This window comes from Triturus cristatus, chromosome 6 (genome assembly GCF_964204655.1).
Source record: "Triturus cristatus chromosome 6, aTriCri1.1, whole genome shotgun sequence".
Lineage (NCBI taxonomy): Eukaryota > Metazoa > Chordata > Amphibia > Caudata > Salamandridae > Triturus > Triturus cristatus.
Genome location: NC_140589.1, coordinates 1,909,534,686 through 1,909,558,135, shown reverse-complemented (window position 1 = coordinate 1,909,558,135; position 23,450 = coordinate 1,909,534,686). Strand labels below are relative to the sequence as shown.

Genomic DNA, 23,450 nt, shown 5'->3' with positions numbered 1-23,450 from the left:
AACAGGAAAATGTAAAGAAATACAGCCTTTTCTGTACTTCACAGTAACAATTGTGTACACTTTTTTCAAGTCAGAATAAGGCAAACCAACAGGTTAATAAAGATGAATATAGCCTTTGGTAACACTGTACAGAAAATAAGTGCAATTGAGGACGTTTCGGTCTTTGGGCTGTCGTCAGTTAGACCATCTTCAGGGCTATGAGAGTTTAAAATGGTTCACCCTCGAAAATCAGTGTAAACATCGATGTAACTGTAGCATCCAAGTATACGGTAAGTCAACAGATATCCTATGTGGAAGATCGGATCCAAATTTCGAGTTTTGACGAAAATCCAGAAAATTTGTAGATATTCGAGCAAAGCTATTTGTGCCTTTTTTTAGAGAGATGAGGAGTCTAATATGACTTAAATTTAGTACATGAAAAGACACATATGCGCCTGAAATTCATCGTGGCAAATCGCATCAAAGTCCACGCTCGCTCGCAGAGTCGGCATTGCACGTATGGAATACAAGCCGTACGACCGAGCCGTAGGGAAAACAGTGATTCGCCCAGAAAACCGGCGCGATTCACAATGACCGACACAGACCAGGAATGAACCCGACCAACAAGTACCCGTGATGTCCGATCCGCGCAGTACGATGCAATGCGTGTAAACCCAGACCGACTCGCACGGAGCCCAAGCCCCATGACCGACACGCACAGAAAACAGGGACCTGAAGCAATAAAGGTTTCCGCGACCGACACGTATGAAACACAAAAGAAAGTCAGCGAGAACGACTCGGAGAAGGACGCATGAGCCAACATCAGCGTCTGTCTCGGTCAGAAGAACGTCTCCTTCATGCCTAAAAAACCCAAAGGAAAAAAGACAAAAAAAGGACCAAACAAGTCAATACATATCAGAAAAAAAAACCTGGAACAAAGACACACCCACAAGTCCACCTATATAAATGACATCAATCACTACCATGATCCTTTGCAAATAGGAGACAACAGCCTGTAGAAAACAGCCTTCACACAGTAACCACAGACACACTCACAACTCACCCATCACACAACTTTCACACCATTAGCACCTCACCAAAAGCACTCACACAGACAGCTAGCACAACCAACACTAACCCACCCTCACTTGCACCCTCACACACACATCACTCACCACCACCACCCATCACCATGCCCCCCAAGAAGAATCCAAAGTTCACAGATGATGAGTTAGAAGTGCTGGTACACGAGATCATCAGAGTAGAGCCGCATTTGTTTGGTACATTGGTCCAAAGGACCCCCATGTCACAGAAAACCAAGATGTGGGCGAGGATTGTGGACAAGGTGAACGCACAAGCACCAACGTTGCGCACAAACGACGATATCCAGAACAGGTGGTATGACTTGCGCAGGAGGGTCAAGAAACTCATCCAGAAAGATCACACCTTGAGTCAGCGCACTGGTGGTGGCCCTCCTGCCAAACCCGTATACTTCAGGACCTGGGAGGAGAAGGTGCGGGACATCCTCTCACCAGAGAGCGTCCATGGTCTAGCAGACATACCAGAGCCTGGTGAGTACACAACCAACATACTCAATATTGTGTGGCAAGGGGACAGTGAAACCATGCACCGTTAGCAAAGCCACAGTAACCAATAGATAATCATCCCCAGATGTGTATGCTAGTCAGACAAACACAATACCTGCCATCTCAAAGTGACGTGGAACTGTGTCATGACATGTACCAACCTACAAACAAATAGAGCAATGAAGTGGCACAAAGCCAAATAAACACTGCCAGACAGGTTGCCACCACAAACACACTACCTCACAGTGCAGCTGACTGACAGGAAGGAATATTGGGTATGCAGGTGAAGTGAGTGTATCCAAAAGCATGATGGGGTTTGTAGTCACAGATAATGCTCCCCCTCCAAATTGGCCCATCAAGACCTCTCTGAACCATGCCCACATCACAGGGAGTGGAAAATGACTGACAAGATGGCTGACACTGGGTCCTGCTGTGGGGAGCACAAGGCCGTGGTAGGGCTTGTGCACCAATCAGAAGCAGGACACCAATGCCTGACATCCTGAAAGACAACTTGCACGCCCTCCAATGGAAGCACTTTCCATGGTGGGATGTCTAGCTTGGTGGGAAGTCTAGCTGGGTGGGAAGGAGGACTGACAGTTCTGACCATACTTACCAGCATGTGGAGACACACACCCCCCTCAACACAAACTCCACACAACTCACCGGGTAGAATGCATTGACTCACACCTTAATGACATATCAGCCAAAGATACACCGTACTGGGTGCTGCTGTGTGAAGCACAGGGGCTCTCTTTGGACTTGTAGCCAAACAAACACAAGGACTTCACAGTCAGTCATCTTGCCATTGCTGTCACACCCCCTCACAGGGAAGCATAGCCAAAAGGAAGGAAGTATGGGCATGCTGGGAAGGAGGGTGTAGCCAAGAGCATGATGGGAGTTGCAGTCACAGACATTCCCCACCCACCCACATGGCCCAGCTAGCTCACACTGAACCATGCTCGCCTCACAGGGAGTGGGAATGGACTGACAAGATGTCTGACACTGGGCTCTATTGTGGGGAGCACAAGGCCATGCTGGGTACTGGGCACCAACAAACACCAGGACTTCACAGTCAGCCATCTTGCCATTGCTGTCACATCCCCTCACAGGGAAGCAGAGTCAAAAGGAAGCAAGTATGGGCATGCTGGGAAGGAGGGTGTAGCCAAGAGCATGATGGGAATTGCAATCACAACATTCCCCACCCACCAACATGGCCCAGCAAGCTCACACTGAACCATGCACGCCTCACAGGGAGTGGGAATGGACTGACAAGATGTCTGACACAGGGCTCTGTTGTGGGGAGCACAAGGCCATGCTGGGAACTGGGCACCAACAAACATCAGGACTGCACAGTCAGCCATCTTGCCATTGCTGTCACACCCCCTCACAGGGAAGCAGAGTCAAAAGGAAGGAAGTATGGGCATGCTGGGAAGGAGGGTGTAGCCAAGAGCATGATGGGAGTTGCAGTCACAGACATTCCCCACCCACCCACATGGTCCATCAAGCTCACACTGAACCATGCTCGCCTCACAGGGAGTGGGAATGGACTGACAAGATGTCTGACACTGGGTCTGAGAAATGATGTGGCTGGCAATCACACATATGCACTGGCCAAACAAAACCCGGTCACGCACACAGCCATTGCAACCATATGTTTCAACTCATTGTCTAGGGATGCAGTGTCCAGGGGTGCCCCCTGGCCGGGCTGGGGAGGTGTGTCTAGCAGATGACAAGTGTGGAGAGCCATATATGGTACATTGCAGAAAACACACAGGAACTCACATATACATCATTGACAGGGGACATCTGACAGTGAATGGAATGAACACACCAATATAGCCGACACCATAGCATGGTCTCATTCACACTCGGTGCTGTTGTGAGCTGCATTCCACTCCTACATCGCGCGGAAACATATGCATCCTTCACACAACACACCACTCACTGACATAGATACTATAGACACAAGGTCGAACCTGGACTGCATTGGAGGAGACATGCTACTCACAGCAGCCAAACTGCAACATACACACCACCGGCCCTCACTGTCATGAGCATTGAAAAGCCAGAGTGCTACCTTGCCCAATCCATGTCACCATGGAGAACATTGACAAGTTAAATCACATATGCACGTACAAAACTCAGCACCAGACTCATTAACGATGGTGACATCATCACAATGAGATGGGAACTAGGAACACTGTAAAAAACACACTTCCTCCAAAGAGATCACAGGCATTCCGGACTGTGACCATGTTGTACCAATACACCAATGTGGCACACTAAGACTAGCAAAATCTGCTACCACACATGCCCCAATCTTACAACATATCCTCAGTGGAATAGCACGTATGTCATTGTTAAAGGTCACATGTGTACAGGGATGACACACCTGTATCAGCAATGTGATGGCCCTTGAGTAGTAATGGTCATGTACAGACAAATCTATTCATGAGCTGGGCATTCACACACTTCGACATGCACATTGAAATGTTTCATTTTGGCAGGGCAATGTGCAACAACAATATCAATCTCTGTCCGTAACAACCCTGGACAAAGCAGTGTACAGGCGGGCATCTGGCCGTACAGTAGAAAATGTCATGTATGTGAAACATTGATGCCTGTAGAAACCTAACTTACATTGTGTGTCTCTTCCAAACACAGGTGGAGCTGGGGACACAGCACCAAATGAATAGGAGTCCCTGTTCCAGACTCTGGTGGACCCTCAGCTCTCTGGTGTGGATCCGTCTCTGTCCTCTTCGGATGACGACAAACAACCTGGCCTCCGGTGTGAGTCATCGTGCAGCACCAGCAGTACCAACATCTGCACCCCCTGTACCCACGCCTCCAACATCTGGAAACAGACAGGGCACCCCCACCAACACGGACAGACCAAGGCCACAGAACACTGACAGCACAGGGACACAGGACCCCCAGGAAGCTACAGACAACACCACCAGCAACACCAACCAAGGGGTCCCAGTGTCACCTGTGCGTGCCACCGCAGGTCCTGCCCGAGTGGATAGGGGTGCTGGGAGGCAGAAGGCGCGCCTTGCAGAGGGGTCTGTACTGCACGATGACCCCCAACTGGCACGCATCACAGATGCGTACCAGGATAGCACCAGAGGATTTGGCCAGGTAATGGGGATCCTCAAGGACAAGTGAGACGCAGATGTCCCTGCACATCACCCAGGGCCTCTAAACCTGTTCTGGACAATGTTATTTGTGCGCAACACGTTCACCTTGTCGTATCTGACACAACTCGCCTACAAGACATGGAGGGTTCATGTTGGTCCAATGTAGCAGATGACTGTGGACTTTACTCTGGACATTTCAGCTACCAACACTTACAACTCTACTGTGAACTTTGGATTCAACGACCTCGTTGTTAGTTCGCATACCTTTATTACGCAATTCGGAACAACGAATTGCAGTAGGGGGCGCTGGATGTTGGAATAGTATAATTTACTATTCCAACTCCAGTCTATGCGGACACTAGGGAAGGTGTTGGATTTTAAATCCAACACCTTCTCCCCCCTAACGCAAGTCGCTGTTCCGACTTGCGTAGTAAAGGTATACGAACTAACAACGCAGTCGTTCTAACGTCCGCGTTGTAATGGCATGCGAAGAATCGCATGCGAAGTAAACGCTGTTTACCGTCATGGAGATGTTGATCTGCTAAACAACACACTGCATTCCAAATAATACAACAATGTGACCACCGTTATATGAGTCATGGTGATTTGACACATGTGAGGGAGACACACCACTATGGCACCACAACACATACTCACCATGTCCATGTAACTCATCACACACAATGATGTTGACCTGAACTACATTGGTATGCACAGACACAACACCTATCCACAGTCAGTGGTAACCAGTCCACAGGTGAGGTAAGCAAATGTCACTCAGATGTGGGAAGACAGACAATGCACCTAACAAAGCACAGCACAGGTTCATTACACATCAGCAACATGTTTATTCCACAACAGTTGCAAGGTAATTGTACGTTACAGTGGACACACGGTCACAAAGTGTTGGAGAATTGAAGTCCACGGGTGTGTGGCACATCACTTGATGGGAATTGACAACTCCCACACTGATGTTGGATTCTGGGTGTCGGGGGTCAGTGTTGACCAAACAACAGGCAAAGTACCCTGGGAAGGACAGACACAAGACACAGTCAAAAGAACAGCAGAACAGGAGAGAAATGCAATACACATGCACAAAACATGTCACAAGAAACCTACACAGGAACAAGTTAGCAGTCCTACACTATTGTGGAGTACAGACCACCTGAATGGACACATCACTGCACGCATCTAGTCAAGTGGCACACAGACACACTCAAACAGCAACAGAACAGCCACAACACATTTCAGGCTAACTCCATACATTGACATAACAACACTGTAAACTCACATTCAGGTGAAGAAGTTGTTGATGAGCTGTGTATGCGGACGTCACCCTCATCATCATCATCACTGGCATCGTGTCCCAGGCCTGGATCCTCCACAGGTGGCGGAGGTAGGTTATCGTCATCCTGGATGAGAGGCAACTTCTTCTGCACTGCCATGTTGTGTAGCATGCAGCATACAAGGATAATTTTACACACCTTTGCAGGCTCATATGGGAGGGCCCCTCCGGTCTTGTCCAGGCAGCAGAAGCAGCTTTTCAGGAGACCAAATGTCCGCTCAATCACCCTCCTGCTCCGACCATGTGCGTCATTGTAGCGCATTTCGGCTGGTGTTACAGGTTTCCTGAGGGGTGTCAGCAACCACGGCATGTTGGGGTATCCGGAGTCACCTACACACAAACAATTGAACAATTAGCAGAGTTTTGAAGGAGGGTGGAATACAACATTGACAAACACACACAATGGTAAACAGTCAGTACACACCGACAAGCCAGGCACACTGGTCTGACATCTGTGACATCAGTGCTGCAATGCGACTACTCCTCATGATGTAGGCATCGTGCGCAGAACCGGGGAAACATGCACACACATGTGTGATACACATGTCTGCAAGACATACCACCAGAGCATTGATGGAGTGGAAATGTTTCCTGCTCCGGTATGCCTGCTCATGTGCCTGTGGTGGTATCAGAGCCACATGTGTACCATCAATAGATCCAATGACGTTCGGCATCCTCCCCAGTGTATAAAAGGCATTCTTTATTTCAGTGAGTTGACCGGGGCTAGGAAACTTGATGTACAGGTCAAGGAAATGCAACATCCCCTCCAAGACAACGCGTGGCACACGACTAAACATAGTTTGCGACATACCACCAGCAGTAGCCACAGTGTACTGGAAGGCACCAGTAGCAAAGAAGTGCAGGGCTGCCATCACCTTCACCTCTGGGGTCAGTGCTGTAGGGTATGTCCGGCCAGGTAGCAGATGTGGCACCAACTGCTTCGCCAACTTCTCAATCAGTGGCCTGGTGAAGCGGTACTGTTGGATGCAGTCGCGTTCCTGCATGGTTTAAAGGTCTGGGAACGGTGTATGGACAGCTGGTGCCCTGCAGAACAGAGATGCAAAAAGGAAGATTGTCGGTTCATCCACCCATGATGCTATGACCAAGCAAAATATCACATGATGCATCATGACAATACACAATGTACTGAGGTGTGTGCTGTTGGGCATAGACACATATGTCACCTACATGCCCATCACCTCACATCTCAAGTCCACATGTACACATAAGTCCCATGTAGTGCAATGGCTAGTCATTGGGCTGTGTCACCCTACCTATGTACTGCCGTGACATTACAAACACACACCACAGTGACAAGTGAGGCCTGATGTCTCCCAGGCATCACAGATCTTTGCCATGCAGATACCCAGGGTCCCTGTATTGCCACATGGAGACTGGCATGACATGGTGTATCATGTACATGCCACAAGGCAACCGTGAGTTCCACAGGTAGTGGCCACTGTTGTCTCTGCAGGCCCAACATGTACGTCTCGTAGACACACACACAACATCAATGTTGATGCACAAACCACATGGATGTGGAGACTGTCACCCATTGGGCACATTTGATCAGCCACATCTGAGACACAACATGCACACAGACTGCGGGTGTACATCAGAATTGTGGCTACAGGTCTCCCTGTGACGTACATGCCATCACCCTCAGGACTCAGGGTGTATGTGACATATCCTAAACATATCCAACATGAAACTGTGTCCATGACTCATGCCTATAACTGTACAGTTGCACATCACAGTGGTAATGTGCACAACACACAAAGAATTCTGTCCCCATGAACACGTGCACAGCCTGGGAGTGGCTGCACAAAAGTGCCACACAACAAACCAAATGTTGCCCCCCCAAACACACAGGGAATGCAGCCTTACATGCCATGGGACACTGTGTGGCCAATGCGGTACTGTGGTAGGTGTGCATCTGAGTCCCTGGCAAGTAATTGCGTGTTGAAGCCGTCAAATAGACACACCAATGAGGTCCGACGCGTGTGACAATGCATACGCATTGCACAGTTCAGGACCGAGCCGTGCGTACGCTTAGCCATTGACTGCAATGAGGTCCGACACGTGTCACAATGTATATGCATTGCACAGTTCAGGACCGAGCCATGCGTACGCTTATCCAGGACTGAGCCGTGCGTACGCTTAGCTATTGACTGCAATGAGGTCCGACGCGGATGACTATGTGTACGCATTGCACAGTTCAGGACCGAGCCGTGCGTACGCTTAGCCATTGACTGCAATGAGGTCCGACACGTGTCACAATGCATATGCATTGCACAGTTCAGGACCGAGTCATGCGTACGCTTAGCCATTGACTGCAATGAGGTTCGACGCGGGTGACTATGCGTATGCATTGCACAGTTCAGGACTGAGCCATGCGTACGCTTAGCCATTGACTGCAATGAGGTCCGACGCGGGTGACTATGCATACGCATTGCACAGTTCAGGACCAAGCCGTGCGTATGCTTAGCCATTGACTGCAATGAGGTCCGACACGGGTGACTATCATGCATACGCGTCGGGCAGGCATGGTTCAAGAACGTACGCCTTGGCCACTGAATCATATGGAGATGGGTGCATGTGTATTTTCAAACTACGCGTTGTACAGTCAGTTGACCGAGCCGGGCGCACCCATTGGCTCTGGACTGTCATGGAGACGGATGCAGATTCTAAACTTGTACGAGTCATGTGCTGGAAATTCAGTTGGATGCCTACAACAATGTTGCAATTACTAGGGTTTTATGAAGGTGAAGATTTGAACGATGCGGAAGACGTGTACGAGTCGTACATTTCCATGGATTAGCCAGATTCATAGAATGCAACCGTGTTGGACCTATCACTTGGGACACATGGCACAGAGTTTGCCTCTGCAGCACAGATATAAGGCTGGCTGGCCCCCAGGGAGCTCACTTGCCTGCACTACATGTTACTGGACCACATCCCTGCTACCACTGCTGCTGTCTCTGCATCCTCTGGCTCCTACTATGGCACATACTCTGGAGAGGGCCCCAGCCTTCACTGAGGAGGAGAACCAGGCCTTTATGGATGGGCTCCTTCCACAGTACAGCAAGCTCTATGGGAAACCAGGGGAGCAGGTAAGTGTGCAGTCCACTGCCTTCATAATTGTGCATGTTGTCTGACTAGCAGTACTAGCAGTGTGTACACCAGTGGCAAGCATACTCACTGAGTACTTTCATCCCCCAAAGTGTGTAGGTACAAGTAATGAACATGTGTTCTGCAGCTAAAGTGCATTTGTGCAAGCTTCAACTTCCCAGGCATTGTTAACATGTCAGACATGCTGGGCATTTGTCCTTTTCCATGGTTGCACTACCTGTGTAACTCATTTTCCTTTGTGATGACGAAATGAATATACAACTGTGTGCAGCACAAATATGGGGCATGTGTGTTAATGGACTTTTAACTTTGTCATCCTCACAGGTTGATGCCCACCAGAAGCAGGAGAAATGGCTGACCATCGCCCGGGCAGTTCGATCGGTGGGGGTCTACAAGTCCCGGATCCGCAACTGCCAGAAGAGGTGGCAGGACCTTCGGGGCTGGACCCAGAGGATCGCAAGGGTCCAGCTGAAACTGTCGCCTCCTCGCAGGAGGGGCGGACACCGGACCCTGACCTCCCACATGCACAGGATCCTGGCGGTGGTCTTCCCGAACCTGGATGGGCAGCTGAAGGCCAGACAGCAGCAAGAAGGGGGTAAGTCCATGCCTAATCTGTGTACTATGTCTGACATGATAATTGCAGTCTTTTGGCCTGGTCACACTTCCACATTACGTAGGTCTTGTAGTCCAATACTCATGTCCCTCAATTGTGTTATGCACCCTCCTCCTCTCATCCACAGGTGTGGACCCTACAGTCTGTTGCTACTGTCACTAGGGCACTGTGTCCCTGCAGTCAGCTATGCTTCAGCTTCTGGACAGCATCTGTTACCGTGACTCTGTTGTGTGTTTCATGGCTGGGTCAATTGTTTACACAATGCCTGAGATCTAACATGTGATCTGTGTGTGCCCTTGATATGTGTTCCAATTGCTGGTCTGACTCGCCTCATGTGGCTGGGGTATTTCAAACAAACACATGCAGCAGGGGACTCCAATTTGTGTGCCTCAGGAGTATGTATATCAAGTGTGTCACACTTTCCTAGCCACCTGACTACTGTCCAGGGCTAAACACTGTTTCACGTAGACCTGGGCAGTCATGCCTACTCAAGGGCATTTAGAAACACTCTGTAATCCCACTCCTGTGTATCAACTTACAGGTTGTGCTTAGTAACATGTACCTTCAGGTGTCTGCCTCTGTGTCATTGTGGTGTGGCTTCCTTTTACGTACAACTGGGGTGTTCATGAGTTTGTGGGTCAGCAGGCCATCTGAGATGTGACTATGAGAGACAAGACCTGTGTGACATATAGGTGTGTAATCACTTGACAGTGCAAAATGGTGTATGCAAATGTGCACTTCATGCAGCTGTGTTTCATGCACAGCAGACTGTGATGTGCTAATGTACAGGGAATTGTGTTCGCAGAGACTCATATGTCTGTTATGTATGATGTGGGGTCTTCTGGGTCTGAGATATGTTGTTTGCAGGGGATGGGCAAGTGCACTTGTCAGCTGCAGAGTTTGCTTTACCCGTGAGCTATGGTTGTGACACAGTACAGACTGTTGTTGTCTGGATGCCCTCCCCATGTGACAGGAGACAGTGTTGACTGACTTTCCAGGCATGCCAGTGCCATGGCATTTAACTTGCTATGAGTGATCCTGCATTGTGTGCAAATGTGCTCCATGCCCCCCCATTGTGGCATTGACTATCAGAACTTGAGAATATCATAGTGTGTGTTGCTGGCATGCATCACAAGCATGTGAAATGAGACTCTGCCCATCCCTTCATCCTGGCACCTGTACTGAGTCAGTGGCAAGAGATGTGATGTGTGTATAGTGACATACTCCTACATGTTCACTTGCAAGTCCAACAAATGTGTAGGTGGTGCATGTCGGCACATTGGGGTATTAGCATACAACATGCAACAGACATATGGGTGCAAGTCCAGGAGGGATATGAGTGCCATGGTTGATGGTGAGACTGACAATTGTCTTATTCTAAACAGTGTTGGCACTTTGAGCTGTGTTCAGCTGATGATGCCAGGGCTTGCCCTGTGATGTGACGTACTCACTGTGGTGTGTGCAGTTAGTGCAGGTGACTGATGTTGTTCTCTTTTTTCCTAATTCTATAAAGATACATCCACGGCCACAGGAGGGTACAGCTCCACGGACCAGGAGGAGCCACAGAGCCTGACTGGGACAGAAAGCGAGGAGTCGGAGGGACCCAGTGGCACGGAGGGTGAGTGGAGCCACACTGAGGAGTCCTCAGCGCCATCCACCCCAGCTGAGGGCCACAGCAGCTCGGAGGATGACTCCCTTGTGGAGGCGGGTGTCAGCAGCCACCAAACCCCAGCTAGTGAGGCTGTCCCGGCCCCCACCACCACCTTCACCACCCTCCCATCGGCTCCCATCCCAGAGGTTCGTGGAGGCTCCCGTGTTCGGGAGCATGTCTCCTTTGTGCCAGGCACCGCACCCCCTGCCCCTGTGTCCCCTGCTGCCCTGAGTGAGGAGTCTGTGGACTTACTTTGACAGATCCATGTAGGGCAGACATCAATGCTGAGTGTCCTCCATGCACACACCAGTCTGTTGACACAACTGGTGTCGTTCATGGAGGGCATTTCATCGGGCATGTCTGCCATACAGAGGACCAATCAGTCCGTGGCCTCCTCCCTGACGGCAGCAGTGTCCTTCCTCCAACAGTCCCGCACCCCTCCTACCCCTGCACCACCCACGATTCCTAGCACCCTACCTGTCCCAAGCACACACACACCTGCACATTTTCACAAACCCACAGACACGGGCAGCACACAAAAACCCAAACCAGGGTCTAGACGTGCACACAAGCAAGCGCAGGGGACTGATACCACACGCCCAGGGGATGGTTTGCAAGCACACGCACAGTCATCCACAACCACTATGCAGTCCTCCGATACCTCTCCCTCCCAGCCCCCTTCCCTTTCCTCACCTGCAAACCCATCTCCACAGAAGCTCTTCCTCTGTGACCTTGGCATCTTCCCCACCGACCCAGCAGATCAATCTTACAAGGGGAAGAGGAAGTCCCCACAAACAGAGGGGAGTGCCCCTCACACCTGGACACCCTCACCCAGGCGCAGTCAGACTGAGGTCCCCATTCGCAAGTCCCCCCGGAGCCGGAAGAGCAAGACCCCACCCCGCCCCGCAGTTCCACAACGAAGTCTCCGTCCTCCATCCCCCAGGCCACCACTCCAGAGGTTCCTCCGCCACACCCTGCCCCAGGTTCCCCCACCCACAGATACACCATCCCCAAAATGCTCAGGCCCTCCATCCCTACCACTTGCTCTTCCACCCCTGGTCAGACAGTTTGTGCCACTGATGTGGGGACCGTGTCCCCTCCCCCTCTGTCCTGCCGACCTCACCTTAACCCCATTTCGCTCCCATTGAGTTAGGCACTGCAGTGGAATCCACGACCACCCCGTCTGACTTGGGCACTGCAGTGGGGACACAGTCCACACCATCTGACCTGCCCACTACAGTTGTGCCGGCACCCACCCCATCTGACTTGTGCCCCACAGTTGTGACTGCACCCACTACTTCAGTCAGCTCCACTGCAGTTGCCAGTTACTCTCCGGCATACACCACCCCTTCACTGCCTCCTTCTGCTGCGCCGTGATCCTGTCCCTGCGGTGCCTGGCCTGTCCCCATGTATGCGCCTCCGAGGGGACGTCCACTGTCCTTACCAGTGCAGGCAAGCAACGTGTGACAGTTGTCTCTCAAGTTAACTTTTTGTCATTTGGATATGGACTGGCCATTGGCCTTTGTTTTGAAAGAACTGTGCTTTTTAAAATTGCTGAATAAAGCTTTTTTCTTTCTCCTTGTGAATTTGATTTAGCTGTACATTATGTTGATGATGTTTAGCATGACCTTGCAGTTGTAATGCTGGATTTCAAAAGTTGAATACTGAGGTGTTGATGTGAGGTACTCCATGTGGTCCATGAGATATGTATCCTATTCTGGTCGTTATCCATATCATCCTTTGCCGCTAAATGGGTGTGACATAATAAACAATTTGTGGGCATCTCTGTAAAAATTTCATTTGCATGGTCACATCTGTGGCTTGCACACATGCACATATGATGTGCTTCCCATTGTCCAATTTGTCTAGTTCCCTGACTGTGGTCGCATCTCCACTGGACATGTAAGTGTGGGCATCATTGGTGTAGGAGCAACTGGGTCCCCTGTGCAACTTGCTGGACATATCTATTGAGTATGTGCAGATGATTTAAGGGAGACTCCCGTACCCAGGCTGTTTTGACCAGAGCCTTCATTGTGTGGTAACTGATGGCTGACTGACCAAGTGTTCTGCTGACATGACTGAGACCTGCTGGGACTATGTTTGGCACAGCTGAGCTTCTACAGGAGTTGAGTCCCCTCAAGTAAGTGTGTTGTTCCGTGACATTGTCTGGGCCCATGTTGTGTGTTGCGTGGGCATGTGTGTGTGTGTCCACATCCCTTTTCATACACAGGCAGTGGTCCCTTGATATGTTCCTGATGTTGATGCTTGCTGAGTGGTACTGTGTTCATCCCACTACTTTGCCATGGGCTACCAGATGTGGGGTTGCATGACACACTACTGTTAATTGGTGTTTCATCATTGGGATTTGTCAGTTCTGAGTGGTGATGATGTGGTCAGACGCAGATTGGACACAGTCAGGGGTCCCCAAGGTACTTGTGTGTTCGCAATATCATGTAGTTGTCCCTAGGTGGTACCTTTCAGTGATTGAGACATGTGTATGTGTGTGTGACTGATCCCACTTGTTTGGTTCAGGGCTGCAATGTTTGCAGGTGTCAGCATGTGTGCCTTGTGGTTCTCCTTGGCTTCTGCATTGTCCTGGGACTGTGGCAGGTATTCGGAAGGTTACATGAGCTTTGACGTCAGGGCCATGTAACGCATACTGTGCAGTATGTCTGTCATTCACCAGGGTTGTAAACTGTCCTTGTGTGATGAGTCTGGGCACCTTAGTTCCTCCCAACATTGTTGTGTTTGTCATGGGTTCATGTGCAATGTCACCTGTCCATGTGTGCTTCACAGATGCACATTGGTGCGGTTCAGGGTGTGTGGTGTTGAGGGTGGACTGATGTAAATGTTTGCATGTATGGGCCCCTAGCTCCCGTTTGTCCATGGATGACGGGCCATGCTGAGTGATTTGTGTTTGTGTAGGTGTGATGTACGTTTGTGGCACAGGACAAATGTCTGGGTTTCCCAGTTTGTACGACATCTACTTTTGTCAGCCCAGTGGACGTGTCATGCATGCTTGTGTCACCCCAATGTCTGGTCCCTGGGGGGAGTGCTGTTGTGTGTCAGTCTCTTGCTGTGTTAGTTGCTGTTCATTCCAGCTTGTTTCACATGTGTCTGTTGTGCTCCCTCTCATCTCACGATGCCTGATTGCCCACTAAGGGGGGCCCATTGATGGTTTACTTTTGTATGGCAATGTGTCCACATCTGTCTCAGTGTGGTTCAGCCCCCCTCATGTGTTGTGTAGTTGCCTGGGGATACTGAGACACACACACACATGTTGTGTCAGATGTGCTGTGTGAGGTTGCCTGTTTGTGTTTGTGCATCTCCACCAGTGCATTGGGATTGCTGTTGTGGGCCATTGTCTGGATGTTGTTTTGTGATTTACCCTGCTGTCCCTGTGAGTCATATCACATCATTCTGCATATTCATCCTGGTTGTTAGGTCCCATTGCTGGCATGGAATGGGAGTTTGTGACCTGACACCTACAATCTACACAGGTTGTTTTGATTTACGTGTCTATTTTCGAGATGTGTGCATGCTTTGTGATGGTCACTTCTGCTTTTGTGTCATTGTACACTGTATGCATTGTCAGCCCCCATGGGTGGTGCTTGTCTGCACATGGCCGAGAGTATGTTAGGTTTTCACAGCCCTGTTAGCCTCACCACATCTCTGTGGGTATGGGACACAACCACTACTTTGCCCCAAAGGTGTTTCATGTGTTGGGACCAGAAATCATACATGCTGTTTGGCATATGCAGCTTTGACCATGATGACACTTACCTTTTGGTCACTGTGATGAGGGGGATTTTGTACCCCATCACCACAATGCTCCACATTTGCTGCAGTTTGGAACCCCACACGTAACTTTTGTTCTACACAGTGAGGGATTGTTATTTTTACATTGACACAGCGCTAGTGGCCTGCAGGCCACACTCAGTTTTTGGTCACACATGTGATGGTAGTTACATTGTATGTTCAAAGTCATAATCACTGTTGGGGACATTTGCCACAGACTACACACTGTTGTCATGATGTTAGGGGGGATGTATTTTGCTGACATACCTAATGTTGGTGTATGATGGATGTGTGGCGCATCAGCCCTCCTATGAGTGGGGGTGACAGGAGTGCTGGGCAACATAGTCACTATGGGTTGGGGTGGCAGTAGTGCTGGGCAACAGGTCCCCTATGGGTGGGGGTGGCAGGAGTGCTGGGCAACATAGTCACTATGGGTGGGGGAGGCATGAGTGATGGGCAACAGGTCCCCTATGGGTGGGGGTGGCAGGAGTGCTGGGCAACATAAGCCCTATGAGTGGGGGTGGCAGTAGTGATGGGAAACATAAGCCCTATGAGGGGGGCAGTAGTGATGGACGACATAAGCCCTATGAGTGGGGGTGGCAGTAGTGCTGGGCAACATAAGCCCTTTGAGTGGGGTGGCAGTAGTGATGGGCAACATAAGCCCTATGAGTGGGGGTGGATGTAGTGATGGGAAACATAAGCCCTATGAGGGGTGGCAGTAGTGATGGGAAACATAAGCCCTATGAGGGGGGCAGTAGTGATGGGCAACATAAGCCCTATGAGTGGGGGTGGCAGTAGTGCTGGGCAACAGGTCCCCTATGGGTGGGAGTGGCAGAAGTGCTGGGCAACATAAGCCCTATGAGTGGGGGGGGGGCAGTAGTGATGGGCAACATAAGCCCTATGAGCGGGGTGGCAGTAGTGATGGGCAACATAAGCCCTATGAGTGGGGGGGGCAGTAGTGATGGGCAACAGGTCCCCTATGGTTGGGGGTGGCAGTACTGCTGGACAACAGGTCCCCTATGTGTAGGGGTGGCAGGAGTGATGGGCAACATACTCACTATGGGTGGGAGTGGCAGGAGTGATGGGCAACAGGTCCCCTATGGGTGGGGGTGGCAGTAGTGATGGGCAACATAAGCCGTAGGGGTGGCAGTAGTGATAGGCAACATAAGCCCTATGAGGGGGGGCAGTAGTGATGGGCAAAATAAGCCCTATGAGTGGGGGTGGCAGTAGTGCTGGGCAGCAGGTCCCTATGGGTGGGGGTGGCAGGAGTGCTGGACAACAGGTCCCCTATGGGTGGGGGTGGCAGTAGTGATGGGCAGCAGGTCCCCTATGAGTGGGGGTGGTAGTGGTGCTGACCATGCAAACCCTATGGTGGCCTGCTGCTAGTGGACAGGATATGGATCCCCTGGGTGTGTGTGACATTTGGCGGGTACATGTCGTTTGTTTGTGTGGTGGTTGTCTGACTTACCGTCTGTGTCGTCCGCGTCTGTTCCTGATCCGGTCATAGATGTACAGTACTGGTATGACCTGCGCAATGGGATTTATGATGTGTTTGTCTCGAACATGCTGCTTGTTGCTCCGTCTCTTACCCGTAGCTAGCTGGTCCGTCTTGTAGCCGTGGATTGAGATCTGGCGCGAATTGTACCTGATATGCTTCTTTTCCAGATGCTGTGACGTGCCGTACGTGGCGACCCGTCCGGCGCATATGATGTGCGCATCGTACTTGTCCGGACGGAAACTGCTATGGGTACTGCTTCCGGGCAACTCGGTTCGTCATTCGGAGTTACAGCTCGGACGGAGAATGAAGCTTGAACCACAGCCTACGTGTCGGTCGGATTTTTGTCAGTTATGCGCATCGTATTTCATCGCTAGGACGGACCGGGTCAGGGTACGAGTCGGTCGCAAGGTAAGCCTACGAACAGCTCTCGGAGAGCTGTCCGATCCAGATCGGAATCGACCCGAAGTGTTACTCTGGACCAAGCCCACTGGCTCGCAGGCAGTGTGTGCCCATGAGCACAACACCGAGGGAGGAGGTGTTTTAACACAACAAGGGCAAGAGTTAGTAAAGGGTAGTATCAGATGTAACTTCTTGCATCTACAGATAGCCACAATGACGTTCAGCAGCGCCCATTCATACAAATTGTGAATCAACCATGCGACAATTCTATCAGTTGCAACAAAACTGTTTAAACCATATCCAGTGTAGACAAAGTTTGAATTTGTCCCAATTGCATTTCAGTGGCAGCATTCAGCTGGGGCCTGGTTTACAGACATTTTACCATCACTACGGGCAGGGAAACAACTTCTGCCCCAGCCAATGGAGGCCGGATGACACCCCCCTTCACCCTAACATCCTAACTACTGCCAGAAACCTGGGGGTCAGATTTCCATCAACAGGCGCGATCTGTAGATGGCACCTGCTTTCACTCAATCAAATCACTAAAAAAGTTTATTGACCTACTTCCCTTTTCGACAAGGCAGACGGTTGCTACAGCTTTGATTACTTCTAGACTGGACTATTGCAACAGCCTTTATGCAGGAACAAATAAATCAGTCCTTCATAAACTTCAGATAGCTTGATTCCAGTGGCACAGTGAGCCCGAAACCGGTCCTAGGATGCTTGTTTCCAATCCAGGGAGGACCTGGCCTGGCAGTTCGGGCTGGACTGTTCCCATTGGGCACAGGGTCAGGACTGATTTGCATACGGCTGGGTCCAAACTGGAATGGCATGGTGGGCAAAAAAACGATGGATTTAGGCCCAGATCTCCGTACTGGGGTGAATGTATGACATTGTTCTGCATTCTGTCCATCAATAGTTCTGTTTGCATTTGTCACCACGAGTGGGACGGGTATGCTCAGACGTGAGTTCCGTGCTCTCCATGCCACTGAAATCAATCTATCCTGGCTGAAGAGGGGTGAAACCCCGAAACCGGTCCTAGGATGCTTGTTTCCAGTCCAGGGAGGACCTGGCCTGGCAGTTCGGGCTGGACTGTTCCCATTGGGCACAGGGTCAGGACTGATTTGTATACGGCTGGGTCCAAACTGGAATTGCATGGTGAGCAAATAAACGATGGATTTAGGCCCAGATCTCCGTACTGGGGTGAATGTATGACATTGTTCTGCATTCTGTCCATCAATAGTTCTTTTTGCAATTGTCACCCCGAGTGGGACGGGTATGCTCAGACGTGAGTCCCGTGCACTCCATGCCACTGGAATCAAGCTATCCTGGCTGAAGAGGGGTGAAACCCCGAAACCGGTCCTAGGATGCTTGTTTCCAGTCCAGGGAGGACCTGGCCTGGCAGTTCGGGCTGGACTGTTCCCATTGGGCACAGGGTCAGTACTGATTTGCATACGGCTGGGTCCAAACTGGAATGGCATGGTGAGCAAAGAAACAATGGATTTAGGCCCAGATCTCCGTACTGGGGTGAATGTATGACATTGTTCTGCATTCTGTCCATCAATAGTTCTTTTTGCATTTGTCACCACGAGTGGGACGGGTATGCTCAGACGTGAGTTCCGTGCTCTCCATGCCACTGAAATCAAGCTATCCTGGCTGAAGAGGGGTGAAACCCCGAAACCGGTCCTAGGATGCTTGTTTCCAGTCCAGGGAGGACCTGGCCTGGCAGTTCGGGCTGGACTGTTCCCATTGGGCACAGGGTCAGTACTGATTTGCATACGGCTGGGTCCAAACTGGAATGGCATGGTGAGCAAAGAAACGATGGATTTAGGCCCAGATCTCCGTACTGGGGTGAATGTATGACATTGTTCTGCATTCTGTCCATCAATAGTTCTTTTTGCATTTGTCACCACGAGTGGGACGGGTATGCTCAGACGTGAGTTCCGTGCTCTCCATGCCACTGAAATCAAGCTATCCTGGCTGAAGAGGGGTGAAACCCCGAAACCGGTCCTAGGATGCCTGTTTCCAGTCCAGGGAGGACCTGGCCTGGCAGTTCGGGCTGGACTGTTCCCATTGGGCACAGGGTCAGAACTGATTTGCATACGGCTGGGTCCAAACTGGAATGGCATGGTGAGCAAAAAAACAATGGATTTAGGCCCAGATCTCCGTACGGGGGTGAATGTATGACATTGTTCTGCATTCTGTCCATCAATAGTTCTTTTTGCATTTGTCTCCCCGAGTGGGACGGGTATGCTCAGACATGAGTCCGGTGCTCTCCATGCCACTGGAATCAAGCTGTCCTGGCTGTAGAGGGGTGAAACTCTGAAACCGGTCCTAGGATGCTTGTTTCCAGTCCAGGGAGGACCTGGCCAGGCAGTTCGGGCTTGACTGTTCCCATTGGGCACAGGGTCAGGACTGATTTGCATACGGCTGGGTCCAAACTGGAATGGCATGGTGAGCAAAAAAACGATGGATTTAGGCCCAGATCTCTGTACTGGGGTGAATGTATGGCATTGTTCTGCATTCTGTCCATTAATAGTTTTTTTTGCATGTGTCACCCCGAGTGGGACGGGTATGCTCAGATGTGAGTCCTGTGCTCTCCATGCCACTGGAATCAAGCTATCCTGGCTGAATAGGGGTGAAACCCCGAAACTGGTCCTAGGATGCTTGTTTCCAGTCCAGGGAGGACCTGGCCTGGCAGTTCGGGCTGGACTGTTCCCATTGGGCACAGAGTCAGGACTGATTTGCAAACGGCTGGGTCCAAACTGGAATGGCATGGTTAGCAAAAAAACGATGGATTTAGGCCCAGATCTCCGTACTGGGTGAATGTATGACATTGTTCTGCATTCTGTCCATCAATAGTTCTTTTTGCATTTGTCACCCCGAGTGGGACGGGTATGCTCAGACGTGAGTCCCGTGCTCTCCGTGCCACTGGAATCAAGCTATCCTGGCTGAATAGGGGTGAAACCCCGAAACTGGTCCTAGGATGCTTGTTTCCAGTCCAGGGAGGACCTGGCCTGGCAGTTCGGGCTGGACTGTTCCCATTGGGCACAGAGTCAGGACTGATTTGCATACGGCTGGGTCCAAACTGGAATGGCATGGTGAGCAAAAAAACGATGGATTTAGGCCCAGATCTCCGTACTGGGTGAATGTATGACATTGTTCTGCATTCTGTCCATCAATAGTTCTTTTTGCATTTGTCACCCCGAGTGGGATGGGTATGCTCAGACGTGAGTCCCGTGCTCTCCGTGCCACTGGAATCAAGCTATCCTGGCTGAAGAGGGGTGAAACCCCGAAACCGGTCCTAGGATGCCTGTATCCAGTCCAGGGAGGACCTGGCCTGGCAGTTCGGGCTGGACTGTTCCCATTAGGCACAGGGTCAGGACTGATTTTCATACGGCTGGGTCCAAACTGGAATGGCATGGTGAGCAAAAAAACGATGGATTTAGGCCCAGATCTCCGTACTGGGGTGAATGTATGACATTGTTCTGCATTCTGTCCATCAATAGTTCTTTTTGCGTAAGAATACCAGTGGCATAATTATGCATGGGAGACAATGGAAGAATAGTGAAAACCAGGGAAAGCATTAAAAAGGGACGGTTCATTAAAGTAGTGACAGAACATTCAGGCTTGCTTACAAGTAATGATTGAAACAGATACTTCTCATTTGCATTCTAAACTGTATTTTGTACAGACACGTTATATTTAAAGTTTTAAACCAGATAATTCATACTTCATGGAAATTAACATTTCAAAGAGCACAAATACTAAAAAAAATTTAATGATGAATCTACCCAACACATAAAAAAAAAAAATACCAACAAATGCAAACCACAAAAAAACAAGCATTCGCAATACAATAGGTCTCGCATGTGCGAGAGTTTAAGCTACTGGCATTGTAAATGACGATGCCTTTTATTTAGGTTTTAAAAAAGAAAACAAAAATAAAAGGCATTGTCAATTACAATAGCTCAATTTGCGTAAATGCGAGACCTATTGCATTGCTAATGCTTTTCTTTATGCCTGAAGCTATGTGGTCTAAAATATCAGCTCATGAATTGTTACAGTAATGAACACATATATATTCAATTCATTAAGCTGTTGCACATATACATCCAGTGGCATATCCACAAATGGGTGCCCATGTTTTCCTGTTTTATACGCTATAAGAAACATGTGGCATGTAATTCCCTGTCCTGCGACATAGATGCCATTGATTTTCTGTGTTTTTTTTCATGGACTCTTGTGCAATTCTCTTTGAAGTGACAGAAGCAGTTGAAATGTATGATCTCTGCTTTTAGGTCACGCGCCTAGCGTTGCAGTGCGCAGATCTACTCGCGCGAGACTTTTAGTAGGTGAAAAATGAGTTTTCAGCACTGACCTAGGAATCGCACAAGCTCGTGCGTGTGCTTTTCTGTTTGTGGCCCGCTATTGGCCTTTGCGTGCTTCTTGTAATGAAAGTCAGCACGCAATAGGCCAAAGGCGGGCGCATTGCTCCGCCCACGGGCAATTGGTGTCTCTTACGCGCACAGGCCGTCATGTGGTTTCAATTATCACAATAATTGAAACCACATGGCTCACAGTGGCGTGCGCGCACCACTCGCGGGCTTCGTTTTTTTGGGATCCATTTCACAGGGAAGCGTGGTGCAGTAGCGCGAGCCATATTAAAAGACTGCAGAGCTCTGTACAAGTTTGAAGGTAGTGACAGTAAATGTAAGTGGGGTGACTTCTGAGGGGGAGTGTGGGCTATTTAGCATGTCATGCATTACTCGACGCCTCGCCAAGTGCAGGTGGAAGTGTGCGATGCACCGGTTCCTATTGTTTGATTTTTTGGAGATGCTTTGCCTTCAATGTTTCTTTGCCTCCTATTCCATTGGTCTCGGACACGTCATTAGCCCGAACGGGCCTCATCTACTTTCTTGCTGGCGCGCTTTCTGTTCTCTGATTCTTAACACCTCATCCACTGTCCTCACAGTGAGGCGCTGTGCTACTGGCGGGGTGGACCGGAGCAGAAGCCTTTTACCAATGTAAATGAGTGACCATCAGATATGCAGCTGGCCATGGACCTTATACTTGGGTGACTGTTACAGGGACTAGTGCTTCTGACAACAATGAGAATAGCACTGATGATAACAATGGCACTAGTGGTGATGCGAACTATGAGAATAGCACTGATTATACCAATGGGACTAGTGCCCATGACAACAATGAGAATAGCACTGATGATAACAATGGGACTAGTGCCGATGCGAACAATGAGAATAGCACTGATGATAACAATGGGACTAGTGCAGATGCGAACAATGAGAATAGCACTAATGATAACAATGGGACTAGTGCCGATGCCAACAATGAGATTAGCACTGATGATAACAATAGGAATAGAGCCCATGACAACAATGAGAATAGCAGTGATAATCATGGGACTAGTGCCCATGACAACAATGAGAATAACGCTGATGATACCAATGGGACTAGTGCCGATGCCAACAATGAGAATGGCGCCGATGATAACAATGGGACTAGTGCCGATGACAACAATGAGAATAGCGCTGATGATACCAATGGGACTAGTGCAGATGCCAACAATGAGAATAGCACTGATAACCATGGGACTAGTGCTGATGCCAACAATGAGAATAGCACTGATGATAGCAAAGGGACTAGTGCCAATGCCAACAATGAGAATAGCGCTGATGATACCAATGGGACTAGTGACGATGAGAACAATGAGAACAGCACTGATGATAACAATGGGACTAGTGCTGATGCCAACAATGAGAATAGCACTGATAATCATGGGACTAGTGCCCATGACAACAGTGAGAATAGCGCTGATGATACCAATGGAACTAGTGACGATGCCAACAATGAGAATAGCACTGATGATAACAATCGGACTAGTGCCGATGCCAACAATAAGAATAGCACTGATGATACCAATGGGACTAGTGCCCATGCACACAATGAGAATAGCACTGATGATACCGATGGGACTAGTGCCGATGACAACAATGAGAATAGCACTGATGATAACAATGGAACTAGTGCCAATGCCAACAATGAAGAATAGCACTTATGATAACAATCAATGGGACTAGTGCCCATGACAAAAATGAGAATAGCGTTGATGATACCAATGGGACTAGTGCCCATGCCAACAATGAGAATAGCATTGATGATACCAATGGAACTAGTGCTGATGCCAACAATGAGAATAGGGCTGATGATACCAATGGGACTAGTGCCCATGACAACAATGAGAATAGCGCTGATGATACCAATGGGACTAGTGCCCATGAGAATAGCGCT

General features: G+C 49.7%; 1 protein-coding gene across 5 annotated transcripts in view; it reads right to left on the bottom strand.

Moving 5' to 3' along the window:
* The window catches only part of LOC146822422 (NACHT, LRR and PYD domains-containing protein 3-like), a 785,736-nt gene that overhangs the window by 553,284 nt on the left and 209,002 nt on the right, over positions 1–23,450 (bottom strand). The gene's annotated exons all lie outside the window — the stretch shown is intronic.